Genomic DNA, 12,309 nt, shown 5'->3' on the forward strand with positions numbered 1-12,309 from the left:
GTCCTCCACTGAGAGATGAAAGCTACACTGTAAAAAATGATTCAGGTGATTAGTAAATTATACTTGAAAATATAATTATCTATTTGTTGTCATCTTTACTTGAATATAATTAGTACTTTACTCTACTTCACTTGTTCAACCAATCAAAAAAAATTAATAATGAATTCAACATAAGATAAATGCATAATCTAAACAATCATTTGTATGTAAAAACAACGACAAGGAACATTGTGTTTAACTTACTCAATTTTCATAATATTTTCTTTCAATTTAAGAATTTTAAGTTCTTCCAACAACTTGCCATGTGGCTCTGTTTTCAGAGGATTGTGGGTAATTGTGTTTGTTTTTACTTTACGATATTTTTACTCAATGTTGTATGCATGTTTGAAGAACGAAAAGCACATTTCTATTTTAGTATCAAACAGTTTGTTATTCTATGAGGTGTAATGGATCATGAAGAACGGATATCAAAACCGTCGGGCAAATTAAATGACGTTAAATGATGAGACCACCCATTCTCACCATTAGTAAGATAATGCGTGCCACTCCTTATAGAATCAAATACAGTGGCTTGTGAAAGTGTTCACCCCCTTGGAATTTTTCCTATTTTATTGCCTTACAACCTGGAATTAAAATATATTTTTTGGGGGTTTGTATCATTTGATTTACACAACATGGCTATCACTTTGAAGATGCTAAATCTTTTTTTTGTGAAACAAGAAATAACACTAAAAAACTGCATAACTGTGCATAACTATTCACCCCCCCCAAAGTCAATACTTTGTAGAGCCACATTTTGCTGCAATTACAGCCGCAAGTCTCTTGGGGTAAGTCTCTATAAGCTTGGCACATCTAGCCACTGGGATTTTTGCCCATTCTTCAAGGAAAAACTGCTCCAAATCCTTCAAGTTGGATGGGTTCCGCTGGTGTACAGCAATCTTTAAGTCATACCACAGATTCTCAATTGGATTGAGGTCTGGGCTTTGACTAGGCCAATTCCAAGACATTTACATGTTTCCCCTTAAACCACTCAAGTGTTGCTTTAGCAGTATGCTAAGGGTCATTGTCCTGCTGGAAGGTGAACCTCCGTCCCAGTCTCAAATCTCTGGAAGACTGAAACAGTTTTCCCTCAAGAAGTTCCCTGTGTTTAGTGCTATCCATCATTCATTCAATTCTGACCAGTTTCCCAGTCCCTGCCGATGAAAAACATCCCCACAGCATGATGCTACCACCACCATGCTTCACTGTGGGGATGGTGTTCTCGGGGTGATGAGAGGTGTTGGGTTTGCGCCAGACATAGCGTTTTCATTGATGGCCAAAAAGCTCAATTTTAGTCTCATCTGACCAGAGTACCTTCTTCCACATGCCTTTTGGCAAACACCAAACGTGTTTGCTTATTTTTTTCTTTAAGCAATGGCTTTTTTCTGGCCACTCTTCCGTAAAGCCCAGCTCTGTGGAGGGTACGGCTTAAAGTGATCCTATGGACAGATACTCCAATCTCCGCTGTGGAGCTTTGCAGCTCCTTCAGGGTTATCTTTGATCTCTTTGTTGCCTCTCTGATTAATGCCCTCCTTGCCTGGTCCGTGAGTTTTGGTGGGCGGCCCTCTCTTGGCAGGTTTGTTGGTGTGTCATATTCTTTCCATTTTTTAATAATGGATTTAATGGTGCTCCGTGGGATGTTCAAAGATTCAGATATTTTTTTATAACCCAAACCTGATCTGTACTTCTCCACAACTTTGTCCCTGACCTGTTTGGAGAGCTCCTTGATCTTCATGGTGCCGCTTGCTTGGTGGTGCCCCATGCTTAGTGGTGTTGCAGACTCTGGGGCCTTTCAGAACAGGTGTATATACAGTTGAAGTCGGAAGTTTACATACACTTAAGTTGGAGTCATTAAAACTAGTTTTTCAACCACTCCACACATTTCTTGTTAACAAACTATAGTTTTGGCAAGTCAGTTAGGACATCTACTTTGTCCATGACACAAGTAATTTTTCCAACAATTAATTTACTGTATGAAAGTTCCAGTGGGTCAGAAGTTTACATACACTAAGTTGACTGTGCCTTTAAACAGCTTGGAATATTCCTGGAAATGATGTCATGGCATTAGAAGCTTCTGATAGGCTAATTGACATAATTTGAGTCAATTGGAGGTGTACATGTGGATGTATTTCAAGGTCTACCTACAAACTCAGTGCCTCTTTGCTTGACATCATGGGAAAATCAAAAGAAATCAGCCAAGACCTCAGGAAAAAAATTGTAGACCTCCACATGTCTGGTTCATCCTTGGGAGCAATTTCCAAATGCCTGAAGGACCACGTTCATCTGTACAAATAATAGTATGCAAGTTTAAACACCATGGGACCACGCAGCCGTCATACCGCTCAGGAAGGAGACGCATTCTGTCTCCTAGAGAAGAACGTACTTTGGTGCGTAATAAATCCCAGAACAACAGCAAAGGACCTTGTGAAGATGCTGGCGGAAACAGGTACAAAAGTATCTATATCCACAGTAAAACGAGTCCTATATCGACATAACCTGAAAGGCCGCTCAACAAGGAAGAAGCCACTGCTCCAAAAATAAATGTCCTCTGGTCTGATGAAACAAAAATAGAACTGTTTGGCCATAATGACCATCGTTATGTTTGGAGGAAAAAGGGGGTTGCTTGCAAGACGAAGAGAACACCATCCCAACCGTGAAGCACGGGGGTGGCAGCATCATGCTGTGGGGGTGCTTTGCTGCAGGAGGGACTGGTGCACTTCACAAAATAGATGGCATCATGAGGAAGGAAAATTATGTGGATATATTGAAGCAACATCTCAAGACATCGGTCAGGAAGTTAAAGCTTAATCGCAAATGGGTCTTCCAAATGGACAATGACCCCAAGCACACTTCCAAAGTTGCAAATTGGCTTAAGGACAACAAAGTCAAGGTATTGGAGTGGCCATCACAAAGCCCTGACCTCAATCCTATAGAAAATTTGTGAGCAGAACTGAAAAAGCGTGTGCAAGCAAGGAGGCCTACGAACCTGACTCAGTTACACCAGCTCTGTCAGGAGGAATGGGCCGAAATTCACCCAACTTATTGTTGGAAGCTTGTGGAAGGCCACCCGAAACGTTTGACCCAAGTTAAACAATTTAAAGGCAATGCTACCAAATACTAATTGAGTGTATGTAAACTTCTGACCCACTGGGAATATGATGAAAGAAATAAAAGCTTAAATAAATAATTATCTCTACTATTATTCTGACATTTCATATTCTTAAAATAAAGTGGTGATCCTAACTGACCTAAGACAGGGAATTTTTACTAGGATTAAATGTCAGGAATTGTGAAATACTGAGTTTAAATGTACAGTGAGGGAAAAAGTATTTGATCCCCTGCTGATTTTGTACGTTTGCCGACTGACAAAGACATGATCAGTCTATAATTTTAATGGTTTAATTTTAATAGGTTTATTTTAACAGTGAGAGACAGAATAACAACAACAAAATCCAGAAAAATGCATGTCAAAAAATTTATAAATTGATTTGCATTTTAATGACGGAAATAAGTATTTGACCCCTCTGCAAAACATGACTTAGTACTTGGTGGCAAAACCCTTGTTGGCAATCACAGAGGTCAGACATTTCTTGTAGTTGGCCACCAGGTTTGCACACATCTCAGGAAGGATTTTGTTCCACTCCTCTTTGCAGATCTTCTCCAAGTCATTATTATTATTATTATTATTATTATTATTTTCTATGGGATTAAGGTCTGGAGACTGGCTAGGCCACTCCAGGACCTTAATGTGCTTCTTCTTGAGCCACTCCTTTGTTGCCTTGGCCGTGTGTTTTGGGTCATTGTCATGCTGGAATACCCATACACAACCCATTTTCAATGCCCTGGCTGAGGGAAGGAGGTTCTCAACCAAGATTTGACGGTACATGGCCCCGTCCATCGTCCCTTTGACGTGGTGAAGTTGTCCTGTCCCCTTAGCAGAAAAACACCCCCAAAGCATAATGTTTCCATCTCCATGTTTGACAGTGGGGATGGTGTTCTTGGGGTCATAGGCAGCATTCCTCCTCCTCCAAACAGGGCGAGTTGAGTTCATGCCAAAGAGCTCGATTTTGGTCTCATCTGACCACAACACTTTCACCCAGTTCTCCTCTGAATCATTCAGATGTTCATTGGCAAACTTCAGACGGGTCTGTATATGTGCTTTCTTGAGCAGGGGGACCTTGCGGGCGCTGCAGGATTTCAGTCCTTCACGGCGTAGTGTGATACCAATTGTTTTCTTGGTGACTATGGTCCCAGCTGCCTTGAGATTATTGACAAGATCCTCTCGTGTAGTTCTGGGCTGATTCCTCACCGTTCTCATGATCATTCACGAGGTGAGATCTTGCATGGAGCCCCAGGCCGAGGGAGATTGACAGTTATTTTGTGTTTCTTCTATTTGCGAATAATCACACCAACTGTTGTCACCTTCTCACCAAGCTGCTTGGCGATGGTCTTGTAGCCCATTCCAGCCTTGTGTAGGTCTACAATCTTGTCCCTGACATCCTTGGAGAGCTCTTTGGTCTTGGCTATGGTGGAGAGTTTGGAATCTGATTGATTGATTGTTTCTGTGGACAGGTGTCTTTTATACAGGTAACAAACTGAGATTAGGAGCACTCCCTTTAAGAGTGTGCTCCTAATCTCAGCTAATTACCTGTATAAAAGACACATGGGAGCCAGGAATCTTTCTGATTGAGAGGGGGTGAAATACTTATTTCCCTCATTAAAATGCAAATCAATTTATAACATTTTTGACATGCGTTTTTCTGGATTTTTTTGTTATTTTCTGTCTCTCACTGTTCAAATAAACCTACCATTAAAATGATAGACTGATCATGTCTTTGTCAGTGGGCAAATGTACAAAATCAGCAGGGGATCAAATTCTTTTTTCCCTCACTGTATAAACATTTAAACTTCCCCATTAAGCATAATACATTTACATTTGCATTTACATCATTTAGCAAACGCTCTTATCCAGAGCGACCTACAAATTGGTGCATTCAACTTATGATAGCCAGTGGGACAACCACTTTTTTATTCTATTTTATGGGGGGGTGGGGGAGGGGGGGGGGGGGGTAGAAGGATTACTTTATACTATTCCAGGTATTCCTTAAAGAGGTAGGGTTTCAAGTGTCTCCGGAAGGTGGTCAGTGACTCCGCTGTCCTGGCATCGTGGGGGAGCTTGTTCCACCATTGGGGTGCCAGAGCAGCAAATAGCTTTGACTGGGCTGAGCTGGAACTGTGCTTCCGTAGAGGTAGGGGAGCTAGCAGGCCAGAGGTGGATGAACGTAGTGCCCTCATTTGGGTGTAGGGTCTGATCAGAGCCTGAAGGTAAGGAGGTGCCGTTCCCCTCACAGCTCCATAGGCAAGCACCATGGTCTTGTAGTAGATGCGAGCCTCAACTGGAAGCCAGTGGAGTGTGCGGAGGAGCGGGGTGACATGAGAGAACTTGGGAAGGTCGAACACCAGACGGGCTGCAGCGTTCTGGATAAGTTGTAGGGGTTTAATGGCACAGGCAGGGAGCCCAGCCAACAGCGAGTTGCAGTAATCCAGACGGGAGATGACAAGTGCCTGGATTAGGACCTGTGCCGCTTTCTGTGTAAGGTAGGGTCGTACTCTGCGAATGTTGTAGAGCATGAACCTGCTTTGATGTTAGCGGAGAACGACAGGGTATTGTCCAGGGTCACGCCAAGGTTCTTTGCACTCTGGGAGGAGGACACAATTGAGTTGTCAACCGTGATGGCGAGATCATGGAGCGGGCAGTCCTTCCCCGGGAGGAAGAGCAGCTCCGTCTTGTCGAGGTTCAGCTTGAGGTGGTGATCCGACATCCACACTGATATGTCTGCCAGACATGCATAGATGCGATTCGCTACCTGGTTATCAGAAGGGGGAAATGAGAAAATTAATTGTGTGTCGTCTGCGTAGCAATGATAGGAGAGACCATATGAGGATATGACAGAGCCAAGTGACTTGGTGTATAGAGAGAATATGAGAGAAATACAGACCTCCCCAAGAATCTAAAGTGTTCACTCAAGTGTGACCGAGCAATATAACCCAGAATATAAAAAAATAAGTTATTCGACTGAGAGTGATTTGAGAAATACCAATCTTTACAAGGTGGAATTTACGAGAAAAATCCCTATCTGTACATGATACACTCAGGAACCACAGACTATAATTCCAATACAGAGCTCCCCAGAAGACATAATACTTAGCGTGCCGGAAAATTCCACTACATGATGTCAAAAGAATGTCCTGTGATAAGAGATGTGTTATTCTTGATGGCGACTGAGAAAAAAATAACTGTTTATAATTTCATTTTAAAGTCAAATGTGATTTTAATGATTTTTCATGTATTTCACTCATGAACAATGACAAGCACAACTATTGAAGATCAAAGTATTCAGTTGAAAATATAGGCCTATCATTCATTCACAATTACACAACTCTCTCCGAGTTAGCCCTAACCCTAACACATTATAAATGTTATGGGCAAACATTCCAAGGCACCTGCTTTGAGTTTGGCCTTGGAACATTAGCCAATGGAGACAAGCAAGAAGTCTGGCAGAGAAAGAGAGCGAGTCCGACCTGTTCAGAGAGTCAGACTCAGGATCCATCCAATATGGCACCCTATTCCCTATACTGTATAGTGCACTACTTTTGACCAGAACCAAGGCTCTATATAGGGAATAGGGTGCCATTTGGGAGGCAGCCTCAGTCAGTTCCGAGTCTGACAATGAACTTCGGCAGAGGTATCTCCTAGTCCTCGCATCCAGCCCTTACGTAACAGTGGAGTTGGGGGAGTATGTCAAGCTTTTTGCCAGAGGAGCATCTCTTCCCCTCTACAAGCTGAGGAGAGGAGAGAGCGGAATGTGAACAGGCTGTTCCCTGTTGACAAGAGGGGGAAACAGGGAAAACATGGAGGATCAGAGCCATGGCATGGGATAATGAATGATTCATCAGCATCATTAATGGAGCTGTCACAGAAGACTGAAGGGAACCAGGGGATGGAGGGAAAACATTCTCCTCTCTCTTTCTCTCTTTCTCTCTTTTTCTTTCTTTCTTTCTTTCTTTCTTTCTTTCTTTCTTTCTTTCTTTCTTTCTTTCTTTCTTTCTTTCTTTCTTTCTTTCTTTCTTTCTTTCTTTCTTTCTTTTTTCTTTCTTTCTTTCTTTCTCTGTTTCCTGTCTCTTTTACAATCTCTTCTTCCTTTCTCTTAATTATTTCCTTTCTCTGTCTCTTTCTCTTTACAGATGGAATATGCCCATTTTACACACTGTGCCATATGAAAGATTTGTTGTACAGAAGCTTGTACACACAGTCAACATAATCTAGATTTCTCAATATCTCAATAATACAAATCAATAGCTTTACTCCATGTTTTAGTAATCTCATCATTTTTCTCATCATTTGAGTGTAAAAGATTCAAGATTGAATTTGGTGATACAGTGGCTGAGTAGACTTTTACTGCCCTCTGGTGTATCCAAAAAACGAATACCAACTGGCATATCTAATGCAATGTTTGTACTGTATTAGAAATGAACCTACTGGCATTTCACAATTTATGGCTTACTATCACATAAATGCAGACCCAATCTATCTGATTTTAAGATTATATTGCAGAAATCAGAGGAGGCTGGTGGGCGGAGCTATAGGAGGACGGGCTCATTGTAATGGCTGGAATGGAATACATTTTACGGTATCAAACAAATCAAACATATGGAAACCACATGTTTGACTCTGTTCCATTTATTCCATTCCAGCCATTACAATGAGCCTGTCCTCCTATAGCTCATCCCACTAGCCTCCTCTGGCAGAAATCCACTTTGAGGAGCTGTACCTTTCCAGGTGTAATGTCCAAAGGTTTCCACTGGAGGTCAGATTTGACAATCTTTTAAAATTGAGTGGGTACACAGTCAAACACACTTTAGTAGCCACACCATACAACAATGTGACTCAAGAGACAAAATGTAAATGTAAATGTTATACTTCTTTATTTGCGCACATAGGTGAAAATATGATATGTGTACAAATAATAAAAATATATGTACTCAGAGCAAGTAATAAAAAAATATTGGTTGCTATTGGCTACTTCAGATTTCCTGGACAGGAAGGAGAGGCTGGGTTTGTGTTACTTTGGGTTTGCTTTACTGTAATACCCCAGAGCCCAGTAGAGTGTGAGTCAGCCAGTAGTAATTCCTGGCAGGTCTTCCACATCCCTTCCTGTTGCCTATTAGGTGTCGGGTGTTCAATGAAGAGATGTGCACTAGGCCACCAGCTTATCTCTCTGGTAGCAATGAGTCACTGATAACGCTACACAACTGTCAACTAGCATAACATCATCCCACTGCAGCAAGACCAGCTGAGCTAACACAGTCTCACCATAGCCATGTGATGGTACATAGTATTATCTCGTTACAGACAGACTGGTTAACAAGACTGTACAATACTTATCTATCACCCAGAGTTGTTTTTCCTGGTAAGGTCACATGGTCTGAAAGACGCCAGGACTGAACCATAGACATATAGCCCATCATCACTTCACTGTAGTCCAACAGTGTAACAGACCCTCACACAGGTAACAGGTATCTAGGCTTACAGTAATTAAGTAATACGCTAATTGTGATGTATAGCTTTACTGAAATACTTAATCTTCATTACTAGGACTTCTGCATCCATTCAGTGAGAGAATGTCCACAATATGCTTTTTCACATATCTATAAGAATATGTTCCAGTTTCCACCTACAGGGTGGAGGTGCCTCTATTCTGTGAATTATGGTAGCCATGTGATTGTGAAGGGTACGCTAATTGGTCCGTTTGAATTAATTGTTTGTCTTCCCTGATTGGTTGCAGCTGTGACTATAGCCAAAGAAGATCTATTATATTGACAAGATAGCCATGTGACCGCTCTAACAATGGAAATACAGTGGCTTGCGAAAGTATTCACCCCCCTTGGCATTTTTCCTATTTTGTTGCCTTACAACCTGGAATTAAAATTGATTTTTGTTTTTGGGGGGGGTTGTATCATTTGATTTACACAACATGCATACTTTAAAGATGCTAAATATTTTTTAGAGTGAAACAAACTTGAGCGTGCATAACTATTATTATTTTCCTTGATGGCCAAAAAGCTCAATTTTAGTCTCATCTGACCAGAGTACCTTCTTCCATATGTTTGGGGAGTCTCCCACATGGCTTTTGGCAAACACCAACGTGTTTGCTTATTTTTTTCTTTAAGCAATGACTTTTTTCTGGCCACTCTTCCGTAAAGCCCAGCTCTGTGGAGTGTATGGCTTAAAGTGGTCCTATGGACAGATACTGTAACGATCCCGGCAGTCTGAGTCGGGTCCTGTCTGGTGACTAGTTTTTCCTGTTCGTGATCTCCAGTTTCCCGAGGGTTCGGGAACGCTCCGGGGAGCTCTCTGGTTTTCCGCACCTGCATCCCATCAGCAATCTGCACACCTGGTCCTGATCATCACCCTTCTTAGGCTCTGGCCGAACATCCAGTTCCTGCCGGATCGTTAGCCATGAACAGTATGTTTGTCCGTGTATCAGCCTGGAAACATCTAGCGTTAGTTTTGTTGTTTTGCACCTTGTTGAATTGCTGTGTACTTACCTCCGTTTTGTTCTGTCTGCAGTCTCTCACCCGGAACCTTCACCCAACCTCTGCCTGATGGTCGGGCGGCTGCCGAGCCATTTCTGGACCCACCACTGCACCCTCAACAACCCATCCACGCCACCCGCCCTGTTCCCTGGATTATTCAGCCTCACTCGGGAGTCTATTCAATAAACACTCACCTTTGTCTCAAAGTACCTTGTCCTGGTCTGCTTCTGGGTTCTGGCTTAGTAAACCGTGACAGAACGATCCGGCCAGTAATGAACCCAGCGGACCTGGACTCTGTTCGCGATGCCATTACCCATCAGGAGAAGATGTTGGGCCATCATAGCACGGAGCTACAGGAGATCGCGTTGGCAGTTCGGAACCTTTCTACCGGTCTGACGGAGGTCCAGAACCAGCGCGAGTTTCCGGTGGAGGATCCACTACCGGTTTCACCCATCTCGCCTGCCGCGTCTGGAGCGGTGTCCTTCCGTGAGCCCAAGGTTCCGACGCCGGATAAATATGAGGGGGAGCTGGGAAGATGCCGTTCTTTCCTTATGCAGTGTGGGTTAGTGTTCGATCTACAGCCCTACTCTTATGCCACAGACAAGGCTAGGATAGCCTTTGTGATTGAGTTGCTGCGTGGTCGAGCGCTGGAGTGGGCTTCAGCCGTTTGGGGAACGACAAGACCCCTGCATGGCTTCATACCCGGGGTTCACGGCCGAGTTGAGGAAGCTTTTCGACCATTCCGTCCGAGGGAGGGACGCAGCTAGGCGCCTGTTTTCGCTTCACCAAGGAACTCGCAGCGTGGCCGACTTCGTGATCGAGTTCAAGACGTTGGCTGTGGAGAGTGGGTGGAATGAGGAGTCCCTGCAAGCGGCCTTCTACCAGGGTCTGTCGGAGCAGCTCAAGGATGAGTTGATCTCCTATCCGGAGCCTAGTGACCTGGACAGCTTGGTAGCCTTGTCTATTCGGGTGGATAATCGAGTCCGAGAGCGAAGGAGGGAGAAGCAATGGGGTCCGTCCAATCGATCAGCTTCTCAGGTTCCAGTCGGGTCGGGATTGGACCAGAATACGTCGATCATCGTCCACCACACAGGATTAGTGGAGAGGTCCTGTCTCCCGATTCGGAACCAATGCAAGTAGGGCGGCACGGGTTAACCAAGGAGGAACGCCAACTCAGACGTAGGACTAACTGTTGCCTCTACTGTGGTGGTTCGGGACATTACCTCGCCACCTGTTCCCGGCGGTCGTCAAACTGCCCGGCTCGCTAAAGTTGGGAGGACTTTTAGCGAGCCAGTTTCAACCTCTCAGTACCTCTGTCAGACCCCGTTTCCCGGCTACCCTTGTGAACAGGAATCAGAGCTTAGCGATTAACGCTTTATCGATTCAGGTGCCGATGGAAGCTTTCTTGATGCCGAGTTGGTGGAACAGCTGGGGCTTTCCAAGGAGCAATTGCCGGAAGCCATTGAAGCGACCACTCTGAACGGCAGTAGTCTGGCACGTATCACGATGAGGACTGAACCGGTTAAGATGCGGTTGTCGGGGAATCATTCTGAGATGATTTCATTCTTCATTCTGCCGTCTTCCCATGTTCCTCTGGTCCTTGGATACCCCTGGCTGAAGGAACACAATCCCACGTTCGATTGGGTGACGGGCAAGGTAACGAGTTGGAGCCTTGATTGTCATGCTAACTGTCTCAAGACTGCCTGCCCCCATTCGGTTCCCAGTCAGGTGATTGAGGCTAAACCCCCAGATTTGTCCCTGGTTCCCGAGACATATCACGATTTGGGGGAAGTTTTCAGTAAGCAGAAGGCTCTGTCACTCCCTCCCCACCGACCATATGATTGTGCCATCAACCTGTTCCCGGGAGCTGTCTACCCCAAGGGAAGGTTATACAGTATCTCCCGACCTGAACGTGAGGCGTTGGAGACCTACATCAAGGAGTCCCTAGCGGCTGGTCTCGTTCGTCCCTCGTCATCACCCCTGGGGGCAGGATTCTTCTTTGTGGGTAAGAAGGATGGCTCTCTTCGACCGTGTATTGATTATCGGGGGTTGAATGCCATCACGGTCAAGAACAAGTATCCCCTGCCCTTGATGAGTTCTGCCTTCGACTCCTTACAGGGTGCTACGGTGTTCACCAAGCTAGACCTACGCAATGCGTATCACATGGTCCGGATCAGAGAAGGGGACGAGTGGTTGACGGGTTTCAATACACCGATGGGTCACTTCGAGTATCAGGTGATGCCGTTTGGACTGACCAATGCTCCAGCGGTATTCCAGAGTATGGTGAACGACGTCCTGAGAGATATGATCGGTCTCTTTGTGTTTGTTTACCTGGATGACATTCTGATCTTCTCGAAGGAACCTTCCGACCATGTCCAGCATGTCCGGCAGGTTCTGCAGCGATTGTTGGAGAATCGCCTGTTCGTGAAGGCCGAGAAGTGCGAGTTTCACGCCCACACGACATCCTTTCTCGGGTACATCATCTCCAGGGGAGAGATTAGGATGGACCAGGAGAAGGTTAGAGCGGTTCTGGAATGGGCCCAGCCCGGTACGAGATTGCAGCTCCAGAGATTTTTGGGGTTTGCGAATTTCTACCGCAGATTCATCCGGGATTACAGCCGTGTGGCCGCTCCGTTAACTGCCTTGACTTCCAGTATCAGGACCTTCAAGTGG

This window comes from Coregonus clupeaformis, chromosome 5, assembly GCF_020615455.1.
Source record: "Coregonus clupeaformis isolate EN_2021a chromosome 5, ASM2061545v1, whole genome shotgun sequence".
NCBI lineage: Eukaryota > Metazoa > Chordata > Actinopteri > Salmoniformes > Salmonidae > Coregonus > Coregonus clupeaformis.